The sequence below is a fragment of the Sceloporus undulatus genome, chromosome 5 (assembly GCF_019175285.1).
Source record: "Sceloporus undulatus isolate JIND9_A2432 ecotype Alabama chromosome 5, SceUnd_v1.1, whole genome shotgun sequence".
Lineage (NCBI taxonomy): Eukaryota > Metazoa > Chordata > Lepidosauria > Squamata > Phrynosomatidae > Sceloporus > Sceloporus undulatus.
Genome location: NC_056526.1, coordinates 77,008,633 through 77,036,043, shown reverse-complemented (window position 1 = coordinate 77,036,043; position 27,411 = coordinate 77,008,633).

Here is a 27,411-nt window from a genome sequence, read left to right as displayed (position 1 = left end):
GAATCAAACCCAAATTCTTGACTTTTGAAGACTTTAAACTGTAATAAATGGTCACAAAGTGATTAGGTTTTCCCCCTGAAAAAAGTGTCCTGCTCCTTTTTTTTCTGAAGACAGAATTAGAGAGCTCAGCAGTTGAGAGCACATTTAATCTTGATTGCTTTCGCTCTACAATTACTTAATTGAATTTCTTTTATCCCTGTCCTTAGCTCTGAAATCTTACTAGCTTGCTCCAAGACAACATGATAGATAGTCATATTACCCTCTTGTGAATTTGAACTGAAGGTGATGATTTTTCTCTTTGAAAGCAATGCCACAAACAAAATTGAAAGCCATTTTTTTTTCAAAAAAGGAGAAAAGTGGTTATGGTTTGGGCAATATATGTATAAAAAACACTGACCTGGGGAATAATCATAATAAAAAGCATGGATCATCAACACAAGATTCATTTTCTCATATTCTGCATTTATTTTACATTTTATATCAACCTCTAAGTGGCAATTTGAATGCTAAAGATGCTGTTACCTTGGAATATAACTCGTCTGGACAGATCAAGTGCAGAAAGTGTAACACCCCATCAATGCTTCTGTCGTTCAAAAAGCAATCTTCAAAGTTATAATTTTCAAACATGACTAGATATATCCTCTTATTAGAAAATTCTGTTAACTGGAGTCTTGGAGCCTGATCCTATTTGTGTTCACTTGAAAGCTGGTTTAGTGGTGTTCAATGGGTTTTACTCCAAATAAGTGCACAGGATAGCACCTTCAGGCTTATATGCAGTCTAGCCTCCCCACAAAAAACCCACCTAAAGCAGGGGGGGAGGGTTACAGATGAACCATAGGTTTACCCGAGACCCTATTTGCAATCCCCCTGGAACCCAACCACATCCCTTCACATTAGAAAAAATGTGGAAAATGTTAAGAGTTAGCAACCTTTGTATGTGTATATTTAGTTACTGCTAGTTTGCATGTTTATAAACTTCGTGTTTGTTTGCTTTATCACACCTCTTAATTCCTGCATCACTCTAACCTGTGGCCATTTTCTCTTCTCTCTTTCTCTTCCCCATTATATTATCCATTTGATTATGCGTAACTATAGTGAATAAAATGGTATTTTACAAAGAAGGCTAACCTTGTTTCTTTTCTCACCAAGTCCGAATGCATGAAGGGGAGACATAGGACTGGTTTTTATTCATCTTCTGCCTTGCCAATTGATTTATCCATTTGAGGGAACCACTACTACCTCTCACACTGCCCAATATGTGGAGGATTTGGCACTGAAAAATGCTGAGGGGCCTCCAACTGAAACTGATGGAAAAGAAAGAAAGATTGGAAATGAAATCCTGGCCATTTCCAATAGCTGTGGTTGCATTTTGGCCTTGGTGAGCAAGAGGTGTGGATAATATCCCAGTCCTTCATGTTATTTTGGTGCAGAGGACAACGCTCAAACCATTACACCATGCTGCCTCTCTGGTTATGGACTACCCTTTTGTTATGGACACCATTTTAATGAAGAAGCAGATCTGAATCACAAAACTATGTCTGCATTAGATGACTCTTTCACAAATAGGGAATACGTTCTTTATGCACTGAAGTATCAGTGCCTGTAGAAAAACTCTTAACCAGAGTGATATTGAGCAATTTTAATTTACTGTGAGATGGTAGCTAAAACTTTAAAATTTTTGCCCTTCTGTATTTCAGAGGAATATAGAGGATTACTCTAGGAGAGAACTCAAAGTACTTCCAAAAATTACCAATCAAACATTTCTGTAGGATGGAGCTGTGACACTAAAAAGGACCCATTAAAAGAGGTTTCATTTGGTATACGTGGCAGACTCCATGAGGGTGCCATCAGCACACTGTGGCACACTGATGACACAAGTGTGGTGCTATGACATCTGGATGCTGCACCACGCTTAAATCATCATGGCGGCCCCTGTATGGACGGGAGGCCGCCATGATGCCGTTGCCGCACACTAGGGTTCAGGAGTATGTGGTTGTTCTGTTCTCTCGAATCCTAATTTTGCCAGTCCAAATTGAGTGGCAGGTAGTGGGATTTTTTTAAAGATGACCTTGAGCAAGTCACACTCTCCCAGCCTCAGGAGTAGGCAATGGCAAACCTCCTCTGAACAAATCTGGCCAAGAAAACCCCATGACAGGGACTCTTTAGGATTGCCATAAGTTGATAATGGCTTGAAGGCACACAACAACAATAACAACAACAGATGTCTAGCAGAAGCAGTGTGTCTGCTGTAATTCTGGAAAATTATTATTATTATTATTATTATGAAGCGCTGTAAATTTACACAGCGCTGTACATGCAATCTTTTTAATTAGACGGTTCCCTGCCCTCGGGCTTACAATCTAAAAAGACATGACACAGAAGGAGAAGGAAGTGGTAGCGGGAAAGGGTAAGAGGTCCAGCAGTTCCTCTCTACCTCCGAGGCCTGGACCAAGGCAGATGGACTGGAGGGAGGGCTTGGCTTCATAATGGAAGGTTAATGGATTGTTCAATGAGTTTAGAATAAAACTGTAATATGTAACGTTTGAAATTCTAAAGTTCAATATGGGTGAAGTTCTTTTAAAACTCAATAATCATAATCACAATCATTATTATAATTATTATTATTTGTCTTTTTTATCGCTTTCAATATCTGTCTATTTATAAACCCCTATACAGTGGTACCCCGGGATACGAATTGATCGCGTTACGAAATTTCCGGGGTACGAAAAAGTTAGCTTGGAAAAAACTGTTCCGGGTAACGAAAGATTTTTCGGGTTACGAATTTTTTTTGGTGTGTTTCGGCGCTTTTTGGCACGAAATTTAAAAGCCGCGGCTTTCCAGCGCTAGCGGAAAGCCTTTTTTCAGGTTGCGAAATCTTTCGGGTTACGAACGGCGCCGCGGAACGAATTAAATTCGTAACCCGGGGTACCACTGTACTGTACAAGATTAAACATAGAGTAGACATATTGAAATCTATGATCATGGATAACCTGTCCCATTGAGTTCAGGATATCTGCTTTGAAAATAACTAAAGCTGCATCTGTACTGCAGATATAATCCAGTTTGACACCACTTTAATTGCCATGGATCAATGCTATGGAATTCTGGGATTTGTAGTTTTGTGAGATATTTTGCCTTCTCTATCAAAGAACACTGGTACCACAACAAATCCCAGGATTCCCTAGCATTCAGTCATGGCAGTTAAAGTGGTATCAAACTGGATTATTTCTGCAATGTGGATGCAGCCCAATCTGTAAAATATAGTACATTATATTGTACTGTATTATTAATCATGCATATTTTTTCTTCATTGACTAGAGCTGGATAGCTTTGAAAAGATCAGTACAGTATGTCTGGTTTAAACAGGGAAATATTTAAAACCTTCTTAGTTCACCCAAAACCTGGACTCCTCCATCAGTACTGGTATAAACTGGTGCAGATGATCCAAAGGTTACCAAAGCCTGTTGCAAAAAGCTAAACGTTTGATGTAACACTGACAATTGGTAGGGACCCCCCAGTTTCCTCACCTGTTCTTTATGTAATGCCCACCCCAATTATTATACATTCTCTGTTTAGAGATTTATAGTGATATAGAGAAAACCACCCAGCCTGAAAGGGAGTGAGACACAGCATATCAAATATGGCTTGCCACTCTGAGGCAGCTGCCACAGGGAGTGATGGGAAGTGGCTTTCATAGAGTGGCTGTCATATGTGCAAGGGCCTAAAGGCAGCACTTTGCACATTTCTTTTGTTACTAGAAACAAAGAGTTCATGACAAGTGCAAATTAATATTAAATAGCCCACATACACACACTCTGTTCTCTCCTGGGGACAGAAATAACCACACATGACAGATGTTGGTCACATCATTGAATTCACTTCGGGAAGGCAACTTGGCATCGCGTTTGGGTTCCTACTTCTCACTTGCCAACCTTGTCACATTAGACATTCTTCAGCTTTAACCAGGCAAAATAAAAACCCAGAATCACAAACTAATGAATCATGTGCTCACATACACACCCTGAAATATGTCTACATTTTTCTCTGCTGCCTCATTGAAGGAAAAAAAAACACCCCAGTTTCTATTGTGATGTAGCTCTCTTTTTCTGTATCGAGGTGCTAATTTTAGATGTGTGTTCTCTCTCTTGTCTGAATTATTTCATCAGGCAAATATGGTGGATGGAATCGTTTTCTTCTTCTTTTCCCACATACTCTCTACTTTGTGCCTAATAAGCAATTCTGGGCTTTTATAACATTATGAACCTGCTTATAAGATAGATGCATGAAATGAGTATGGCTGAACAGTCCACTCAAATGAAATTCAAAAAGGTTAATGAAATGGAGTTCCATGAGCAATTGATATTTTTATAGCCACTTACATTGTTAGCAGCAACACTAGTTTACTGAATGGCTGCAATTGCTTTATGGAACATACCAATGTGGTATCCATTTTCTCTGGGAATGCTTGGTTTTCTGTATATAACCAGGGACACTCAAATAGTTTTTAATGTGGAAGAGGGGGTTCAACCTTGGCAGGTGTTGTTACTAACTGTACCTATTGGCAAATTACTTTTCCTATCCATTATGATACAAAACATCCTTAAACATGAAGTCTCTTACAAGCACAATGTGTACTTTAAAGTGAACTGGAATTTATTTTGTTCCAGTGTTAAGTCTTGGCTTGGGTCTGTTTTCCTCCTGTTTCAGCCACATACGTCATTTAAACAGATGAGTTCCAAAACGGGGCAGGATCATTTCTTTCAACCCTTGTGGATGATCCTCTAGTAAATAGCCTGAAAGGAACCCTAATTCAGCACAGCAAGCATGGACAAGCACATAGAAACCCAAAGCCAGACTTATAAGAGTTAAGCACTAAAAATCCTTGAGTTTGTTGAACTTACCTGGCTTTTTCAGGTTGCCCCATATTCATGTGTTGTATGTCTCAAATTCCTTTCACCAAGAATAGGAGAAAATGTGTGAATTTTGATGAATTAATGTAACAAAAGTTGAAACAAAATCATCACCCCTTTGTAATCTCAGGCCTCATCTCTAAAGTGGTCTGAAAGTAAGAGGTATTATATATGTGTGTACACACACACACGTACACACAGAGGAGATTATTACCCAGGGATGGGATAAGGATGGGATCACTCCCCTGTCCTTATCCCATCTTTGATTGCGATCCCACAAAAGTCTTTCTGTTTGCAGCACTATTGTCCCGTCATTGAAGCAACATTGCACTAATGTGAACTCCTGTTAATGCTGCTTCAATGACAGGACAATGACAAGCTCTGAGTGACATTTGAAAATCTTTTGTGCAATCGCAATCAATCAAGCTTTTGGGATGGGATAATGTCTGGATAAGCACAATGTTGTATGAAAATCTGCAGTCTGCTCCTGGAGTATTTGGGTACCGAAGCTGCCCCAAATTCCCCCCATTCCCTCTGCAGTCTAGAGCACCAGGCACCACAGCAGGACACATGTATGGACAGTCACCCAGAGCCACTGTGAAAATCATGGAAAATCTGGAACGAAAGGTAAGCTTTACAAAGTAGATTTAAGGGAGCGATGGCCCAGATCTGGAGTGCAACTGGCCTTTCCACATCAAGACAGTCTACAGTCAAACTGGGCCTTGCCCCTGTGTCCTATGGACAGGGAGATGTGAGGCCAGGGGAAAACTGGTATAAATGACCTGTGTAGACATGCCTTTAGTCACTATCTACCGCACAGATTAATTTGTAGTTTGTTGGCAACTGCAGTGCGGGAGGCAGCATCCATTTGGGCTGAGGGGGTCTTCAATTCTTGAACCCAAAAGCAAATGCTATTTGTTTCATTAATTAGATCATAGCCAAATGTCAGCACTTGGAAAAGTTTTTTTTCGGGGGACTAGAATCCCCAGTCAGCATGGCTGCTTAAAGTTGTAGTGTCCCAAAAAGCAACGTTTGCAAACTCTCTAAACAATGATATACTGATACAGTGATTTGCTCATGCATTGCTTATTAGGCACTGCAAGAGTATTCAAATGATTTATTTTAAAAATCTTTCAAAAGGTTAGTTAACAAAGTTGGTTTTGAAAGACTTGGGGTTTTTTGGGGGGGTTTATTGCAAGACTTCAGTAAATTTCAGAAGGAATAAATTTGGATAGGTTTTTTTTAAGCATGGGGTATCTTTTGAGGAATATTGATATTTAAGTAGGAGAATTAATGATATATATGCACTTAATTAGATGCAAAAAAGTGAAGAAGTTATAATCAATGATGTGCACAAGGTTAGGTCAATGGTAGGGAATCAAGAAACAATCCATTAAAGCTTCCTAATCCTACCTTTTCAAGAAGCCATCAAGGGTTGTATCTTCCTTGAAAACATAATCTGAAAGAGGCAGGAAATAGTCCAAAATCCAATATTTTGTACAGTTGCAGGGTTTCAAAAGTGGATGCATTGTAATTGAGCTTCAATAAACAAAAAAATATAAACATGATAACTTGAGGTAGGAACAAAATATTTTGAAAAGAGAAGCCTGCCAGCAGAGACCTTTGAAAGATAAAACTATGAGTGGCATCTAGAGTTCTATCGTAGTCTAAAAATAATAAATCAAAAGAAGGTTATACAGGGTTTTGGTTGCTGCTGTTGTTTTTACTCTCAGTCTCAGTCTTTCAGTACCCAGCTCTTAAAAAGAAAGCACAAATCCACGTGTGTTTATTCTAGTTTAAGTCTCACTGAATTCAATGCAATCACTGCAGACAGATACAGAACAATTGTATGCTGTGAAGTAAATCCCACTGAATTTTATTACACTTTCTCTAAGATAACTGTGAATATGTTGCAAAGGTGAAGCAGTTGAAACTCAGTTCAGAAATATGAGTCAGAGTTGTACTTTCAGGTACAGTATGAACACTACTATCCCATCAAAGGTCACCCGACATTTTGACTGAAATACTTAGAAAAAAGCCACAGCACAATGATGGTTCAAGGATTAGTTCTAGGCTTTTAGTCAAGATGCATTTAGTACCTTTCTTCTTGAATGGGCTCCTCTTCGTTCTCTTTGTAACACTACTCCTGTGTATATATATATGTGTGTGTGTGTGTGTGTGTGTGTCAGAGAGAGAGAGAGAGAGAGAGAGACAGACAGACAGACAGACAGAGAAGATCAGGCATGCAGGCATTACTGTTCCTTGCCCTTGTTCTTTCCATAGTTCAGAAGGTCAAATCAGATGTTAAGAGGAATACATAGTCCAAGCTATAAATCCATCCCCCCCCTCACATAACCAGATTTCATCAGGTTATATTAGTTTCATACCATTGTAACTGCCATGGGACTTTATCACACACAGTTTTTAAAATGCCATACTTATCACATGAGAGCCAGCATGGAGTAACAGTTTGAGTGTTGGACTATGACTCTGGAAACCAAGGTTCCACTCACAGCTTGGCCATGAAATTTACTGGGTGACCTTCGCCAAATCATATGGTCTCTGCCTCAGGGAATGTAATAGCAAATCTCCTCTGAACAAATCTTGCCAAGAAAACCCTATGATACATTTGCCTTAGGGTGGGCATAAGCCAGAAATGACTTGAAGACAGACAACAACAACAACAACAACAACAACAACAACAACAACAAACCATAATATCACATGACACCATCTTCCTCTCATCACTCCCTCATCCTTGAAGCATGATTAGCCCACACCTTACTATTGATGGAAAAAGCCATCAATAAGATCCCAATAGTGCTGGTATAGCACTAGTCCTCAGGTGTGGAAGCTATTCCCATGGCAGTTCCAGGACTGTGCGTGTCAGTGTCTCCTTCTGTCCCCTCTCCTACCAACCCTGTGCTATTCCAGAATAGCCTTTTTAAAAGTTTCTCACACGCAAATGCAAGGCATACAGAGTAGGGCATAGGGTAGGGAGAGGGGGTTGAGGACAAGGACAGAATAGAGTGTATATCGACTGTGGCTAGGGAATTCTTGGATGCAGCTTTATCCTCTCAGCTACTAACTGATATCTGGTATGCATCCAGGTGCATTGCCTTTGTGCATCTGGAAAAAAAGGTACATTTTCTGCCCCTCTTCATGTAATTTCTCCCAAAACAGAAGTGCATGTCACCAAGTATATTTTAGCCATTACTTGAAACACATAGCCAAAACTTCCTGGGGGTCTTGTAATGGACCTGCACACTTGGATGTTTTTGATTTTATGTACTACAGCACTCAGAGGGAAGATCATGACCATGCTAGTTGAAGGTTTCTTGGGATTGTAATCCAAAAAGTAACTTTCCCAAATTCAGCTAAATGCTGCGTTGATAGAGGTCATAAGGGAAATGTGGAGACCATTAAGATGCAACTCCCCCAAAGTGGGCTTGTGCCCCATTTAAAAAGTGCTCGCACATCCTTTGGAAACTATACTAATACAAAAGATCATGGTGATTCCCAAGCTGAGAAGGTTATTGTCATTTACATTTCTTCAGAACTGAGAATCAAAGCTTGGAGTCATGCTGGCATAGAATCTAGTAGTCCGAAAAGTTCTTTATCTAAGCTCTGTTGGGAACACAGTTTCTATTCCTCTACAATGTGGTAAGGAAACAGTAGCTGTGGTTTTAACTGTACAGATTTTTTTTAAATTAAATTTTATTTCATAAAAAAAGCAATTTACATTTAAACAAATGCACCTCGTATATTCTTAATATTACCAATCATATGTCTTCTTAATATTACCTTAACTGTACTGAGTTTTAAAGACATTCTGAGCTGCAGAAATCTTGGATCCCCTGCATATCTTCATCTTCCTTAGCAGAGCTCCATGGGGCTATTAGCCATGTTCGTCTGTTTCACCAAATAAAACAAAGTCTTTTGGCTTCTGAAAGACTCACAAGTTTTATTTGGCATAAATAATTTGCTTTGATGCATAACTTTATTCTGGACCAGAAAAAAAAATATGGAGTTTTTAATCAGAGCCATGTGATAAAGAAAGAGTTAACAAAATGTTCTTTGCACTCTCTATACTGAAAAGCCATCTTGTTTCACAGCTTCCAGAAGCTAGATGGATTTCATTCACCCCTGTTTCACTTTAAAAACTTCCTGGCTTTTCTTTCACAAATCACAAGTTTGTCTTCTTCCGGAAAAGCTTTTCTTTTGTTCTGGTGACCTGCATTTGTTAGGTTCCTAATTAGCACGCAGCACCAACATCTTTTCTCCTGAAAATGGTTGGACTTCTTTGAGATCCCAACACAAAACCGGAAACATTTTGGCAAAAGCTTGATGTAAACAACAGCAGTGTATTGAGAAGCTTCTCTAAGCACATTCTCTGTGTGTGTGTTTTAAATGTGTTCTTTGTAAGAACTCTAATCCAGTATCTAGTAGGAGAAATGAATCACAACCAACAACCAACTCATGACTAATTTTATTAAAATAATTATCTAACTCTGATTGTGACAGCTGTTTTATTCTTTTATATTGCATATATTAAGCTTTTTAATATTCCACATTTAATTTTTTAAAAAAGATATATATTGTTATAGAATATTCTTATATCTTAATGAAGAGAGAAGGCTAGGAGTCTGAATGAATGACCCAAACTATTATTCAGCTTTCTAAGCATAGCCCCTTTGAATATGAAAGCTTTAAAGACTATGGAGCAAACTTTTAATTGGTCCAGTAAGGAACATTGTTAGTCAGCTGTTCCAGCAGTGGGTGTTGCTACAAAAGTTACAGAAGCATGAGAGAGCTCAAAAGTGCATGACTCACACCCATTTGTAAATAATTTCCTTATATTTGTGATATTATCACAAAACTACACCAGGTTGTTCTTTCAGAATGAGCATAGAAAACTTTTGCCCCCACTCTTAACTGGCTTTGTGATATTTTCATATAAGCACAATAGGTGAAATACATGGTGTCCTCATGATGAAAGAAGTCTGGTATTCCACCCCCCCCTTTTTTTTTTAACATGCTACAATTCTTGAACAAGAATGTGAAAGTGGAGGGGACCACAATGGATATTTTGGCATTTAAGTAACTCAGTTTTCTTGTCTGTGAATATTTGTTTGCAAATGGTACATCACTTGTCAAACTTTCAGCTGATGCATCCATAGAAACATTCTCTCTCTGTATGTGTGTGAATTGAAAATTCTTTTTGAGGAGTTTGATAAATGAGAATTACTTCAGATGTGTGTGTGTGTGTGTGTGTGTGTGTGTGTGATATTGAGATCTTCCAGAAAGAATGACATATTCATTTAGTACATCTGTAACACAGAAGTGAGCAGCCCTAATAGCCTGCTGACTATTGTTAGTCCAAATAGAATAGCTGGTGCTTACAAAATTATCACACAAGGCTTTTACATCACAATTAAAAATGGAGAATAGTGACTTTGGCCATATTTATCACAAAACAACATCTCTGTCTTGTCGCTGCTTTACATTCAAATCACTGGTACATTGTCCCTTTTCATTGACAGGCAAATCTGTTGATAAGCTCCCAAATCTGCTGTTTTCCCGTTATTCCACAGGTATTATATGTTCCTTCTCTTGTAGTTTTGATATTGGGCAGTAGGAGCATTAACCTAATTCTGCAGTTGTGTTACAAATAAAAAAGAAATAAATAAAAGCATGCTGGGTAGGGCATAAGTCATGAAAGTGGGGATAAGGAGGAGTGTGGAAGAAAGCATTAGGGACCATCAATCAGACGAACAGCCTGGTTGTGCTGTTGCAGAGAGATACAATAATGAATGCTCTTGTATGTTTCTGTTTCCTTTTACTACCATGATTGTAGTGAAACTGAAGCTCATGAAATAATGTCCTTAGCCACAAAGAGTAGTCTAGTATCTTTTTAAATCTATAAGACAGGGTTATGGCTGAGATATAATGACACTTTGCTATTGCCCTATCCTGTAAAAAAGAGGATATAGGTAAGTAGAGGTTTATAGACTGAGGTCCTGTCTTGACAGACCAGGATACTCAGAGGGCATCCCAACCAACCCATGTTATTTGGCCCTTCATTTCTGCATCACAGTGGCAATCTGCACATTCATCCCACTGAGCCACTAGGTGCATTTACTATGACCATGGGTCGCACGTTTCTGGGTCAGCCATGGTAGTGCAGGAACAGAGGCCTTTGGATCTTCCCAGAAGATCTGGAGTAAAAAGTAAGTTTCTAAAAACTATTGTAAGGGTATTATCCTTTGTTTCTGATGCAGAACCTGTCTGACATCACCTGGACTGATCACACCACAACTAGGGTTTGGGCTATATATTGTCCAAACAGAAGGATGCCAGAATGAGGGAGAGCTTTTAGCCCATGTAGACAAGGTGTAAGCTAGCCATCTGAGTGGAAGAAGAAACAGACAGAAGTGGTGGTTGAAAAGACAGAGCTTCTAGGAAACTAGGGCAGTAGATCTTTCAGAACTCCTCATAGTTCTCAGGGAGCAGACAATGTGACAAAAGGTCAGTTTCGGGGAAGCCCTTTTATATTCCCTTATAGTTTTCAAGCTATGCTTCTGTTCTGTGAAGTAAAGAGGCAGCCATATAATGAGGGACTTAGAATATTGTTGTTGCTTCAGGAGCACTTTCTGGAGATACTGCGGTGTTAGGGCAGTGGGTTGGTACAATCCTTGGAGGGAATAATATTGGCTGTGCAATGGAACCAGGTGAACATTCAGCTTCTTAAATGTCCAGACTCAGGAGTCTTGAACTTCTTGGCCTTAGGACTTGCTTCTCCAGTCAATAAAGATCTGCCCATTTGATGGTTAAACAAGAAGAAAATATTTTCTATTCTCTACTGCAGTTGCACTGGGACAATTTAACACACATTAAATTGTTTTTGGATTTCAGTCCTCTGTTTCTATGGCATTGTTGGCTTGAGTAGTAGATGAAGAGGTATGCCCTGCTAGACAAAGAAAGCTTTGATTGGTGTTTGGCTAACATGGACCAAAATTAACATGAAGGACAATGCATTCTTTGTTTCCCTAAATCTTTGAAATTTTTGGATGGTGGCAGGTTATAACATGTCCTGGGCAAATTTAGTGCTAAACTGCTGTGAGCTAAAAATTTGTATAGTCAACTGTTCTGGAATAGAACAACAGAAGTAAATTGTTCTTCTAATGTGAGATTTTATTAAGGGCCGGATGCTAGAAGAGACTCTTAGCAATTACTCTCCATGTGTCTTGGTGCTCTCTAACACAAACAAAGCAATATGCTGTCATCACATTATGTATGTCACCACCAACTTTACATCACTGGCTTGTGGAAACATGGAGACACATAGAAAAGTAAAACCATGCCACATTTTATTTGGATTAGATGTCAAAGAGAACAGAAGAGTCCATAGTGGCTCTATTACAATATGGTTTGCCCTAAAATAGTTCCAGGGTTGCCTTATATATCTTGGGGGTGATGCTAATAGTTGCAGTATGGTACAGATGTACACAAAACCTGTTAGAAGATGTGGTATTTATGCTAACAGAATGAAGCAAACTGATATATTGAAATTAATGGCTATTAATAGAAGTAATTACATAAAAGAAAAAGGTAAAACATGAATTTATGATTTTAAGCAATCTAGTCAGGATATTTATAACATAACAAACTTTGGAAATAGAGGTGTTTTTTTTAAAAAAAAACAAACAAACCTACAACTCATTGGATTCTCAGCATCTCCAATGACCATGCCACCAGAAAGATTCTTGGAGTTATAGAAAAAGTAACAGAGTCTGGCTTGAATCCAAGAGTGAAAAGGAGCAATCCTTCCTGGAAAATATGGCAGACTAAGATATCTCATTTACTTAGCAGGGGATCATGCTGTAGTCACAACAAAATGCAAAGCATTTTGCAAACCATTACAACTAAAAATAATGTGACTAAATGGTTTTTTAATGTCAGTGGGTTTATTTATTTATGTTAGCAGGAATCCAAACAATTAACTAGCAGAACTTGCTTGAATATGTATATTTGATATTTTCTAGAACAGCTTTGAGCTGTGATAGTATTTCTTTTTGACTTACAATACTATTAACTTGCATAATTTAATAGCAGATATCAAAGTATGCTAGGCAAGGCCTAAAACAGTAATGTGAACTTAATCCACAGAGGACTCCAGTATGTTACACAACATTCAGCTTAATAGCATCACTGAACCACATAGGCCAAAATGCATCTCTGATTACATATAGGCATGCACAAGGAGAGAGAATGATTACTCTGGGTTCCATTTCAGAGGCTGGGGGTTATAGTTCAACAGATCATAGATCCAGTTCTCTGAGCGTCTGAAATATATCCAAAATAGAACAAGTAGTTTTATCCACCTCTATACTATCCACAACTTAAAACTTGGGGATAAAATGGACTACTACTCCCAGAATGGATTACTTGGAATCCTTTAGTCTGAGAAAAAGTAACTTAATCAAGCTGTAATTCAGCTGCCAGCTCCATGGATGCTCAGAATGCCTTGCTGTTTTAATTTGTTCAGTACAGTATTCTCATTTGAAGAACAGTTTGTATGCACACAAAAGACTTTTGTTATGGGTGGTGCTGTCAATATCCCAAGAAAGGAGGGAAAGAGAGACATAACAGAAAAGCAGTCGTATAGGTGTTCCTCCAAAGAGGGATTTGAAAAGAGGTAGTCTTTTGAAAGAAGACATCCCAAAATTGGATTAGTTGATGTATACTCTAGCTAGAAGAAATGCTATAGGATATAAATTTGATGAGAAATAGCTAACAAGTTATTATAATTTATGGGGCATTGACTACTGAGCATTTAGACTGATTTTCTTCTTACAAACTCATACTTTTCTTTGAAATTGTTACCATGTATGCTCTCAGAGCACATGCATGTTCTGAACACATATGCCTGCAAGAGATCTTTTGAACTTTACAGCAGTGTGTAATCACATTCATACACAACTAACTAAATTTTGTAGAACACACAAGAATCAAAATATCCACAAGAATTGCAGTGGAGTTTAGCAAATTTTGTTGTAGAGCTCCATAAATGGCAAACAAGACATACACAATAGAAATAACAATCTGATGAGAATACAGATGCTTTAGGACAAAGAAATACTAACCCAAATGAGCAAACTCACAAATCCAAGAAAGTTAGGGGCTGCTGAGAAGAGGAGGGAAATATAGTAAGAGAAGTTCAAAAATGAGGGCAATAGAAAACTTTCTCTGATAACACATACATACAGACCAAAAGAAAAGAAGGCAAATTGGTGGAGCAGCAGTGAAAAGCTCCCAGAAAGACAAAATTTAGGATTTAGCTCTTCCTGGAAGAGGTTGAAGAGCATTGTAGTCCATGTTGAAGCTGTGCAAAGAAGCTGAGAATCAAGTACCCTCTAATCTAGACCAGGTCTTTAAGGAAGAGAATGAAATACTGAGATTCTTTGGTCATAATCCCAAATTCATGGTGGGGGTGGGTCTGAGATAGTAATTTTAGCTGATTTAGTCAAAGATATATGCTACCTCTTCTCCCAGAATGAAGAACCTTTAGTACCTGGTGTCTGTTTAAAGGATCTGAGACCATTAAGGTGAAGAAGTTACTCTAGGACAAAGGATGTTCTTTAAACAAACGGTTATCCATTTGAACCTCTGAGAAAGTACTTTGCTTTTAAAAAAGTACTTGAATACTTTGCTTTTAAAAAGTAGTACTGTCTCAGTCCACACTGAAATCTATAAAACATGCATTTGTTGTTGGTGCTGTCTGCCTTCAAGTTGCTTCTGACTTAATGGTAACCATAAACCCTAAGGAGGCAGTGGAAGAGTGAACCTATCATGGGATTTTCTTGGCAAGTTTATTCTTGGCAAGTTTACAGAGGGGGTTGCCATTGCCATCCCCTGAGGTGCAGAGTATGACTTGCCCAAGGTCACCCAGTGGGTTTACATGGCTAAGCTGGGATTCAAACCCTGGACTCCTAGAGCCATAGTCCAATGCTCAAACCATTATGCATGCTGGCATAAGAAATATCACATGAAAATAGGGGAAGATGCCAGCCACAGATGCTGGTGAAACATCAGGAAGAAAATTTTCTAGAACATGGCCACATAGCCCCAAACCCCCCAAAAAACATGGTAAGGGGAGTGCCAAGACTCAATTAATCATTGCAATATCTGCATCTTTCTTTTATACACCATTAGGAAATTATAGAAAAACACTGAAATAATTCAAAATTCTCCTTTCCTTAGCTCAGTCATTAATCAGAATAGAGACTGCAATAAAGGAATCAGTAGACTAGGACCTGGAAGGGCAGCTATGAAGGAACAAGACAAGTTCTTGAGGTATAAAGAGATCTCTTTGGATAGTAAAGTTAGGATTATCCATGCCATCCTATTTCCCGTTTCTATGTATTGCTGTAAAAGCTGGACTGTAAAGAAAGCTGATAGTAATAAAATCAACCCATTTTAAATCTAATTCTGGAGAAGAGTTCTATGGATAGCATGGACTTCTGAAAAGACTTATAAATGGGTCCTAGAGCAAATCAAGCCTGAACTCTTCCTAGAAACCAAGGCCTGTTACAGACTGCCCAAATAAAGCTGCTTCGGGTCTCTTTAGTGGTATGCTATTTAAATGATGCATGGGTCCTAAGAGTCTGGAGGTCGCACCAAAGCCACACTCCATTCCTAAGCACCAGAGTGCAGCTTTTGGTGCAGCTTTCGGATTCTTAGGATGCATGCATCATCTAGGTGCTTTCTGCACCGCCATTTGGGACGTCCTCCGGACGTCCCATTTTAAAAAAGGGGCGTCTCTTACAGACGCCCCTGGGCCTAGTACGGACTCCGTCCATACAAGATGGCGCCGGCCCTTCTACATGGCCTGCGCCATCTTTGCATGTCGCGCCACTTGTGACGTAGCGAGCGCGCCCCTGGCGCCTCGCTACGTCGCAAACGCGATGGAAAAAGAAGCTCCATTTTGGAGCTTCTTTTTCGGTCCACGCGGGAGTCGGGCCGTGTGAAGGCTCCGGCTCCCCTGCGGACCTACTGGCGGCGGCGGCGGCAGACCGCCGCAAAGCGGCGGTCTGTACCCCGCCCTAAACTGAAACTGTCATACTTTGGCCATATCATGAGAAGACATGACTCACTAGAAAACCCAATAAACTTGGCAGGGCAAAAGCCAGTAGGAAAAGAGGTAGACCACATTTCAGATGATAGACTCAATCAATGAGTCTGCAATATGCAAAACCCAGTAGGGCTTTGATAGGGTGGTTTGGAGGTCTGATGTTCATAGGGGCCAGCATAAACTGAAGTCAATTTGATGGCAGTTAAAAACAAAGAAAACTGTTAAGTACTGATGTTATTGCACTCTCATACCTAGAACAGCCATGTTCTGTGCCAAAAATGGAAAAGAAGTCTATAATTTGCAGCAGAACTGAGCTGCTCATAGTTCAGTCCTATGGAGGTCTGCTCCAAAGGCTGAATTTTCTCTTCAGACTCCAGCCAGCATGGATTGTGACCATGCTGGCTAGGAAATTATAGGAACTGCAGTCCAAATAAGATTGTTTCCAAACTCTGGTCTGTTCAGCAGTTAGTTTCACTGATCACAATGGAGATTTGTCAGGTAGGACAGGGCTTAACATACTATCCGACTGAAATTTTCAGTTTCAAAGGAGTAGAACTAAAATCTGGCTGCTGGTATTTTTCTTTCTTTCTGGTGCTAATGTTTCCATTTCATGCCTCCTTGTTTCTCGCCACTGACTTGTTTATTCTCTCTACTTGCCCTTTGACTGCAATGGTATTCTGACTCTCATTTTTGAAGAAACCCAAGTCGTGCTACCTCCTTTCACTTTTATCCCACAAGAAGAACCTAGCTGGACCTGTTGGATCAGTGTGACTATATTTTAAAAGGCATGGATTCCCTCCACCCCCTCAGTCTTTTCAACTTAACATGTTTTCTTATTCTGTATATGTTGGTTTTAGAGGAAAACTACTCCCACTGGGTAGATACATAATCATCGTTTTAAAATAGCACCTGCCATTTTTATTGCAACTATATTTCCTTCTGTTAGTTGGCTTTGACTTTTTTACTGACTTCTGGAATTGCATGCTGTAAATTATTTGTTGGGGATTACTCCCGAAACACTGCCCTGAGCTGAATGAAAATCATCAGTATCTCTACTACAGTATTTCTCCAACTTTTGCAAACTGAGCCACAGCTGCAAAGTTTGTTGGAGGGCAATATTTGTGCCTCTATATAAAGACTGAGTCAGATGAACCACATTCTACTCTTTTATCCAGAAATTAAGAAAGAAAAATATGTAGGGGTGGTTACGGGCCCTACAATACCCAGAAAATGACTCTACAGATTGAACCTGAACTTGAACATCTTGAACTGAAGGGGGAAAAGACAAGAAAATGTTTGAGAGTCAAAAAGCCTGAGAATTTATGAAGATGAAGGAAATGTGGAGAGCAAATATTTGCATTGGTGTGGCTGGCAGCTTCCGTGTCAGTGGGGCATTAGTTGTAAATCTGCTCTGTGCTTTAATCTGAACTTGGAAGGAGTTGTCCAATGTAGAAACCTCTAGTAGTTTCAGAACCATGGATAATACCCTGAAACCCAGAATGAATTCATTGATCCACTGACATGCAAGTCATCAGCCACCACTGGGTATTGGGAGGCACTTAGTGGTGATGTCAGTGGCTTCTTTTTTAATACATTCTTTATAGAATATAGTTATGCAGAATTTACACATGTTAAACTGATACATACAAAGATTGTATGCTCATCAGTTCTTGTTGAGATATATAGGCTTTTGTATTTTTAATTTGTTTGCTAACATTTTTTTCAGGGGACATAATTCAGATACATGGTTGTGTTAGTTTGGAATATCACTATACAAAGGGATCTTGTAGTACCTTTGCGACTAACTGAAAATGAAGCGGCAGTGAAAGCTTTCATAGACTAGGTCTGAGGAAACAGATCTATGTCTTCTCTGTACTGGCCAGGATACTCCAGGTGCAGCCCAGAGTATCCTAACCCCACAGCTGACCCAACCTGCCTTTGTTACCTCAGTCTCTATTCCCATGCTGTGGCAGCTGTCTGCATAGGCACCTTGCTGAGCTATTGGGCACTGCTGCTGCATTTCCTTTGCTTCTAAGGTGAGAACATGGTTGGGCACCTCAGTTTGAGCTCAGAATGAGCAGCCCACAGTAGAAGTGGCTATGAAGGCAGTCCAATGGGACACCTGTGCAGACAGCTACTATGGCAGGGGAATGGAGGGCTCCTGATCTTCCTAGAAGATCTGGAGCATCAGTTATGTTTGTAACACCATTTTAATGTTGATATTGCCTTGCTCTGGTGTGAAATGTTCCAGATGGCATCCAGACTGCTGGCAGTTTGGTACATGTATCATCCAAACAAGATGATACATGTACAAGATCCCTTTCTATACTTAGTTTTTTTTCCTCTTTGTATGCTTCTTTATTTCTTGTTTGTTTTAAAAAGTGGTTAAGAAAAGAGAAGGACATATGTCACTTTGGGAACTTGCATTTTGCATGCAAATTTTCATGCAGAAGCAAGTTTGGGCTACATTTATTCTATAAATTCTGTACAGAATCAAAATTCTGAGGTAAATGAAATATGTAGCTGAATTGTCAACTGAAAAATATGGCAATTCTTTTATTTATATTTTTGTAATAGAGTGTAATGTGCAACACAGTCTTAAGAATGTTTCCTCTGCAGTAAGTTCCACTTGGGATATCCAACAGGATAATCTCCCATGAAAATGTGCATAGCACTGTAGCTGTAATACTTTTGTAGGTTGTATGGGTGAGGTAATTATCCAGAGATCTATGTTGAAGTAGATTCTTCTGTCAACCCAATACAGAGAGACTGAGAGAGAAGACTCCTTCTTACTTAGAAGATACATGGAAACAGAGGCTTGAATCCTGTTATTAGATTTGACTAGAATAAACCCACTGAATCAATGACATTTCCCCATGTATTGACTTGCCAAAGAAGTGATTCAGTAGAAATGTCATAGTTGGGACTAAGGCACATGTTTCAGGCCTGTGCCAGTAAGGAAGAACATCTCATAGGGTGGGGATGGAAAGCAAATGTTGCTGGACTACAATTCCCAACTTTCCTGACCATTGGTTTCACTAGTGGGGGTTGTTGGGAATTGTCATGCCTCAGCATCTGTAGAGACATGCATATCCCCAACCCTGCCAATCATGTATGCACTTATGGATAGACAAAGCTTCTTAAATGTATATTGAGTATCATTGTTGTTATGGGCCTTCAGGTAAACTCCAGTTTACAACAACCATATCATAGGATCTTCCTGGCAAGATTTATTCAGAGGAGGTTTGCCAATGTCTTCCTCTGAGGATATGAAAGTGTGACTCATCCAAGATCACACAATGGGTTTCCATGGCTGAGCAGGGATTCAAACCTAGTCCTGGGGTCCTAGTCCAGCACTCAAACCACTACATTACATTGGCTCTCAGGAGCACTGAGTGTACCATTCAGTAAACCAGAGGCATCACATGTTAGACAAATGCTTAATTAATTTTTTTCCTGACCTTCCACACAGTTCTGATTCCTTCTGCTTTTCAGTAAGATTGCTCTTAGATGCCTTTTGCTTGCTTTTACACACAATGATCTTGCTTATGTTAGGATGAAACCATTACCAGACCTGGTAGATAATTCTATAGTGTCCTATACTTTTAAATGTCCAGTCTAGGAAAACTACAGTTGCTGTTTTTATACAACCAAATACAACCTGGTTTTGTCTCATGTTTTTATTGCTTGATATGCAGGATAGAGCATTTTCACCATAATATGGATAGATTTTTTTCAAAGGAACTTGGAGAAGAGCAAAGGTGTTGTATCTTTAGGTATAGAGTTTAATAGCAGCTAAAGGAATGAAATGAATTGATAGAATTACATGGATGAAAACAAAGAAAATTGCTTTTGAACTGATTTACAGCCTAATAAATGACCTTCATCTCAAAACCAAAAGGGGCCTAAAGTTTTGCAAAAAACAGTTTTCTCTGTTGATGTCTATTGGCAAAAGTAGTTTGATCTGCATGGGATTCTCCCCCGACCCCCACCTTCTCATACAGTAGCCTGTTCAATAACTCTAATTTGGTCATTAAATTCTTGCCATCTTTGCCCTTTTCTAATGATTCTGACAAAACGCTGTCTGCAACCAGCAGGGCTCAGTCATTGGGAATAATTTGAATAAATAATCAAGTCTGCAGCTCATCCATCACTTTGAATGATTTCTCTATTCCCCATTCACCTCGTCATGACATTTGGCAGGTCACTTGGTATAAAATATGCAAGCTGCAATCGGAGTTAGCCCAAAGTTGCTGAAGTAGCCAAGTAAATGGTGCATCTTAACACAGTCGAGCCAGGTTGCACTGAGAATTTTGTTGCCTGGAATGTTTTGGGAGCAGGGGGGGCATTGATGCTGATGCACTTACTTCAACTTAAAATGGGATGATCAAGTACAATGGGCCCTTGGCATCTGCTAGGGTTTGGTTCCAGGATCTTTTGTGAATATCAACACTGATGGATGTTCAAGTCCCATTAAATACAATGGATAGTAAAATAGTGTCCCTTATATAAAATTGCAAAGACAAGATTTGCTTTTTGGAATTCATATTTTTTTAGAAAATATTTTCAAATTGTGGATGCTTGAACCCATGGATAAAGAATCTGTGGATACAAAGGGCCAAGTGTAAACTGCTTTTGTAAGTGACCACCATGCCTATGAGGGTGGACTCCCCCAACAGATAAAATGTAAAACCAAGAAAGAGGTCAACACTAGGGATATAAATCTGTATATGATCATTTATATTAATAAATAGAAAATTATTAACTGTTGTTATAGTTTAACACAAAATACAATATATCTCATCATAGTGAGGAAGACTGATTAGGGGCCTGGACAGACCAGCACTTTGTGCCAGCCTGGGCCTGAACTAAGGTTGCACGGGGGCTGAGCATTTACATGCTCAGAAATCCTAACGCTCACTCCAGATGCCATCTTGGCATGTTCCCGTACAGATAGAGTGTGCCATGATGATACTACTCATGTGCAGCACCTAAACGGCACTGCACATGAAGGGCATCATAAGGGCATGCTGCGGCTCTTATGGCACCAGTTCTAGGGTGCTGATAGGAGTAGCGTTTTGTGGCTCCTATTTGCACTGGGTTGGGGGTGTTCTTAGGATGGATCCTGTTCTTAGGATGGAATTCACCCCAGAAAAGTCACAGCAGACAAGAAGTGTCTGGGGCAACTTTGAGGTGGGAGTGGATCCCAGAGTTGCTATCGCCCTTCATTGCAAGTGACAAATTTGCAGGAGTAAATTGTCAGTAAATTGTACAACACCAGACCACTAGACAGACCACTATGGAAGAAATGGGTTGGGGGATGTATAGTGCCATGAGACACTAACATCTTCAACTGATAGCCCATATTACCAAAGTCCTTAAAAGGGGTGGGGGAGATTCATCAGTGTGCTCTCACCAAATGCACTGCAGGTAAAGCATCTTCTCTCAGCACCCACTAATTCCTTATGCTGCTTTCTGAAATAGCTGATAGAATAAAGCAAAAGATTGTTAGTTAACCTTTAACGGACATAGCTGAGTGAAGCTGTCTACTTGCCATTCTGACTCCATAAGTGAGAAGCATCTGAAGCACCTCTTTGGCTGCCCACCTCTGCAAAGCATGACTGCTTTCTGGGACATTGCTTCTTCCTCCTCCACAAGCTAACTGCAGAGTGGGTCAGGGGAAGCACCACAATATAATGTGTGTGTGTGTTAGAAGGTGAAGTTTCACTTTCTTCCTGAAGAATTTGCCCCTTCCTCTCTGATAACTTGCTGCTGCTTGCAAATGTCAATAAAAGCATTAGTAGGAGGTCAGACATCATGATGGAGGCTACCACAAAAGAATGTGTATTAAAAGAGTACCACAAAAGAGTGAGTCTGTGATCAAGCAAACAAACATCACTTTTTCTATGAGTCTTGAGCACAGGAAGAAAAGCTTTACTATCATTAGTCCTTAAGTTTTTATGAAGGATTTAAGAATGCAAACTTTAAAAAAAAAATCTGAATTTTTATGTAGGTGCCACAAAGATTTGTCCCTAATAGCACACACAAAACCACCACTGGTGGCAGTTGGGCCTCCAAAGGCAGGACATACCACAAAAGGAGTGCCATAGCTAAGAAGGCCCTTCCATACGTGGTGCCACCCATGCTGCAGGACATACTTTGGACATGATTTTCTGTTCTGGGAAGGATGATGGATGTGGAGGAACTTCCTATAGTTCCATTGTCTTTGTTGTAACCTTGGTAGGGTTTAGATTCATTGAGACTAGGATCCTCTATAATGGCAGGGGACTCATTAGGATAGTCCACTCCAGAAGAGTTATGGTCACTCTAGATGGATTCCTGATGGCTCTTGGGGAGTTGCCTTTTGCCTTAGCAGGTGATGCTGTTGAATAACACTTCTTCATTGTTTTGCTACAACTGGTACTCCACTAGGTAGTGCAGCAGCAACAGTGCTCTGGCCCTAAAGCACAATAAGGATAGCAATTACCAAGGCAACAGAGCCCATAATTTTGGACTGCTTGGCGGATAATGGAGATTTATAACACATTCATGTACATAATATGTAACCAGATGAATGTTGCCAAATATCCTCATTCACACGGTCATGGAAACGTGCATCTGTATACATGAAGTGAACAATCCAGACATGTCAGGATCACAGGCACAGACATTTGGCAGTGGTGTGCACACTATAGACCAAGTGCTGCCTATTGACAAAAGACACAGAAATAGGTTGAGATTTCTGGCAGCTGAAATACACAACCTTCATGTTATTGTACATGTTCACATGAAGAAAGTGCTTGATTAATATGCCATCCTCTCACACTGGATCAGCAGACTATTCCTAATAACAGTGATTCAACAGGTAGTTACTGGGAAAATCTTGGGCCAGAGAAAGGGCAAAAGAGGAAAGGGCTCAGCCTTTACCAGTACAGTACATCTATGGTTTGTAGAACAGTCACATGGGCAGCTTTTTGACGAAAATAAATAAATGAATAAATGTAGGAGAACTTTGTTATGGATCTGATATGTCACATTTGTTTTGATCTTAAGACTGCAGCACTTCTGTGACACACAACTGACAGCATCAGTGTGTGGTGGCCCAGCTCAGATGTGATTATTTCAGCCCAATATACCATGGCTTCTCAGACCAATAATAATCTTGTACTTACTCTCCTCTGTTTGCTTATGTGCTATAATAGTTCCAAATTTTGCTAAATCACAATTTCCCGTTACATCCAGTTGAGGAAACTGTGGTTTAATCCCTGACTGGAAACTAGGGCATCAAACAACATTTTCATCCTGTTATGTTGTCATCGTTTATGCCAAAGATTTAAAGCAGATATTCACAGTTTAGAGGCAATGGGAAACTACTCTATAAGTCTTTTATTCTGGTGTATAAGAAAAAGAAGTAGTGAAGAGAAGGCGAACCGACACAGTGCTTGTTACTAATATAATTAACCATGGTTTATTGAACCAAAATCATTATATTGTAATTCAACCAGTGAATAAATAAATAAATGCTAAACTGGATGTATGACTTTTCCTTGGATAAACCAAAGCTTCTGTTCAACCCTACAGAAATGTTTGGTAGTTTCTAATACCTAAAATTTCTGTGCCAGTACAAGTCAAAGACTCCCCCCTCATTCTAACTGATATAAGAGCAATATAATAAAGATTTGAATCACTCATTCAGAAGGTGCATTTTGTCAAACCAAAGTGTAATTTACTAGTTGTTGCACAAAATTTGTTCAATTTTTTCCTTAGGAGACTGTGATGTATTCCACACCTCACTGTATCAAAAATGTCAATACCTGGTATAGGAATATTACTCAATATAACTTTCTACAAATTGATAGCAAACAGCCTAAAAATGATTTAAAATACCTGTGCTGTGGAGCCTCCCAAGACTTCTTTTGGCAGGTGTTTCACAATGAATTGCAATAAAATAAAATAAAAAGGACAGAAAATGTGATTTCCTTAGAGAGCGTAAGTTCATAAAAACAAACTAATAAGCCAGCAAGATATGATCTATATCACAAAATGGCTGATAGCTACAGATGGAAATCATCATAAAAATGACATACTTTTTTGTTTGCTCAATATTTTACCTTATGTCTCATTGCTATTAAATAATTCCCAGTTTAATTTTCCTTCTGTCCTAAACTCAAACAGAAAGTTGTGGGTGGGAAGTGAGGTATTTCAAAGCCAAGTGTATTTTCTTGTTTATATCATTGCACAAAACTTCCAGCCTCCTATTTTTCTTAAGAATATACGCTTTTTCATTTCTAATACAGGATCATAATCCCTTTTTACCTAATAGCTTTATTTCAGACAGTTGAAGAGCCAAATCTATTTTTGCAATTGTCCTCATAAACGTTGCTAATTATAGCATATTAAGCAATGAAATGGAGTGCAGGAAACTCCAAAATGGCACAACTCCATACATGTCTAGACCTTTTAGCATACTATATTGCACCACACTGAACAAGTCCAGTCCAACTTTGACACAAAGGAGGTCAACTGGACTTCCGCCATTAAAAACTATTGTTCTGTATCTCTTACTTAGGAGTACATTTAACTGAGCTCAGTGGGACGTCCTTTTAAGAAAATATGCTGAGGTGGCATTTGTTGTTTCAAAACCAAAACTCTTGCCTCTCGGTGAAAGTATACTGAATATAAACTGTGCATTAGTAGTGGTGGGTCACTAAACGTTGGTGTGCTCTGTGGGCCTCAGCTTTTGTAGTGGTGTTTTCCAGAAAAACAGCAGCAAGAACACCACACATGGTTAAAATAAAAGCTTCCTTCATCCATATCCTCAGAATGAAAAAAAAAATAACTGGTAGCAAACAGATATGAGTCTCCAGCTACTGCTTATCTTCCAGCAAAGCAGTTGTTGACAAGACCAATAATCATAGAATCATAGAGTTAAAAGGGACTGCAAAGGCCATTTACTCCATCTCCTGCCATTCAGGAATACACAATGAAGCACTCCCAAAATGGAGCTTCCACCATCTTTTGAAGCACTCTGTTCCATTGCCAGATAGCTCTTATAGTAAAGAGGTTCTTCTGAGTGCTTCAGTGAAAGCTCTTTTCTTCTCAATTTAATTCAGTATTTCATTTTCTAGTCTATGCAGAAACAGAAAATAAACTTGTTTTATCATCTACATGACATCCCTTCAGAACATTTAAGAAGACTATCATGTCACTTCTAAGTCTTTTCTTTTTCAGGCTAAACATATCCAGATCCCTATGTTGTTCTTCATGGGGCTTAGCTTCCAGGTCTTAGATCACCTTGGTCACCATGTTCTGGCCATATTCCAGCTTGTCAATATCTTTCTTCTACTGTTGTGCCAGAACTTGATATTCCAGATGAGTTCTGAATGAAGCAGACAAGAGATGCACTCAGTCTGGACATTATACTCTTGTTGATGCAGCTTAGAATTGGACTGGCTTTTATGAGGCCAGTCACACTACGAAATAACCCAGTGTAGAAACCAGATTATTTCAGTGGCATTCATACTTGCACCAAGTGTATTTGGTGCAGTTTGTGGAGTGGGAGGGCTTCCTCAAAACCCACTTACTCCAGTATATTCAGAGTATTTTGAAAAGATGCAGATCACCACAAATGAAAAGCACTATTGATTTGATTTGGGCGTTCTGAACCAATTCTTCCAAAACATGTAACAGTGAACAGTGACCAAATTATCAATGGGGAATTTAATTAGCTCAAGGTCACGAGAGGAGGCCTGTTACCACACCTCAGGGATCGCCCCTTCGATCTGTATACCAGGAACTAGAAATCCAGAAATGAGGCAGAGGCTCTAAGTACAATCATGTCTCTTTTATTGGAAACAAGGATTCAAACATACAGGCACATACGCTCACACATTCATACAAGACTCAGGAAATAACGTGGTAAATGTGGAATAGATATTAGGCTTTTCTAACGGAAATGCTCACCTTATGTAGAAGTTCTGTCTTCCAATTTGTGTGTGTGGGTCTGCAATTCTGGTTAAGCAGGCCAGTCAGAGAGAGACTGACTTTAAAACTGACTTAGCTGTTGGCTACCAGCAATGAATGACTGGCTGCAGTGGATGCCTGACCGCAGCTGAGAGTGACTGGTAGCAGCCCAGAGTGGCTGGTAGCAGCAGCTAGTGGCTGGCCGCAGCACCTCTCTAAATTTAGGAGACTTTTTTAAGGGTTTAACAGGGTCTCTAGACAAAGGGTAATCAAAGGAAACTGTTTGAAGTGTATTTCACATCCTAACCAAATGTTTTGATCTAACCCAAATGTTTCTGCCAGAGTAGGGACCTGAATGGCTACAAATGTCATTCCTTTGATTCAAATGGTTCCCCCTCAATCACAAAGAGAGACACTTCCTTAAGACATTTGATAGCATCTTTCCTGATAGCACTTAGCAGCTCCTTGCATAATCTCATCCAAGCTGGGAAAGGAAATTCGTTTACATATCAAAAACTCATGGTTTCCCTTGTTTCACTGGGAGATCACATGCTAGGGCCATTTGGCTACTCAGGTCAAGATGCACTTTTGATATCAAATTGCAGGTCAGAGATTATCATTTAGATATATTAAAAAGGTGTAGATCAATGCCTATCATTTCGTAGATCGATGCCTATCAAACAAGAAGGGAGAGGTTATGCATAGAAGGATGGAACAGACACATCCCACCTTGTCCTGCCAGTGAAGACACCAGCTCCATAAATCTGATCAGTATTTCCATCACCACCTCCATTTCCCCTGGCTTAGCATCAGAAGGTTTATTTATATATCAATACACTTTTAATATACATTTATACATTTATTTGTATTCAGATTTGAACTATCCATGACAATGGAAGCAGAATCATATCATCAACAGTGAAAGTGGAAGTGAAAGGTTGAAGATGTGCAATACTTGATTGACCTTTTTAAAAAAAAAACAAAACACCCCAAGCACAATTGAAAGCATTCAGAATGGAGGCTTCATTTTAAATTGATATGCTGGCAGTGTGAATGGCAATAGTGTTAAAATGCCACGGATTTGATCATGGTAAACATAGTGGGAATGGTGATTCAGTATTGCATCACCAAGGATATTCGTATCTACAAAAGCGTATGTGTGAATGGGCCCTTGGCTTCTGTATCACATTATTCACTCGTGTTTATCTTGTGGTCTAATAAGACCCCTTCCCCCCCCCCCCCACTTGTATTGCTTTCAAGCCGGGTGTCATCCATCCTATAGTTGTGTATGTCATTTTTCCTTCCTAGATGTAATCCTTATATTGATCCCTGCTGAAATTCATTTTGTTAGTTTTGCTTTGGGTCTCCTCCCAGGAGAAAGATGGGATATAAATTCAATCAATC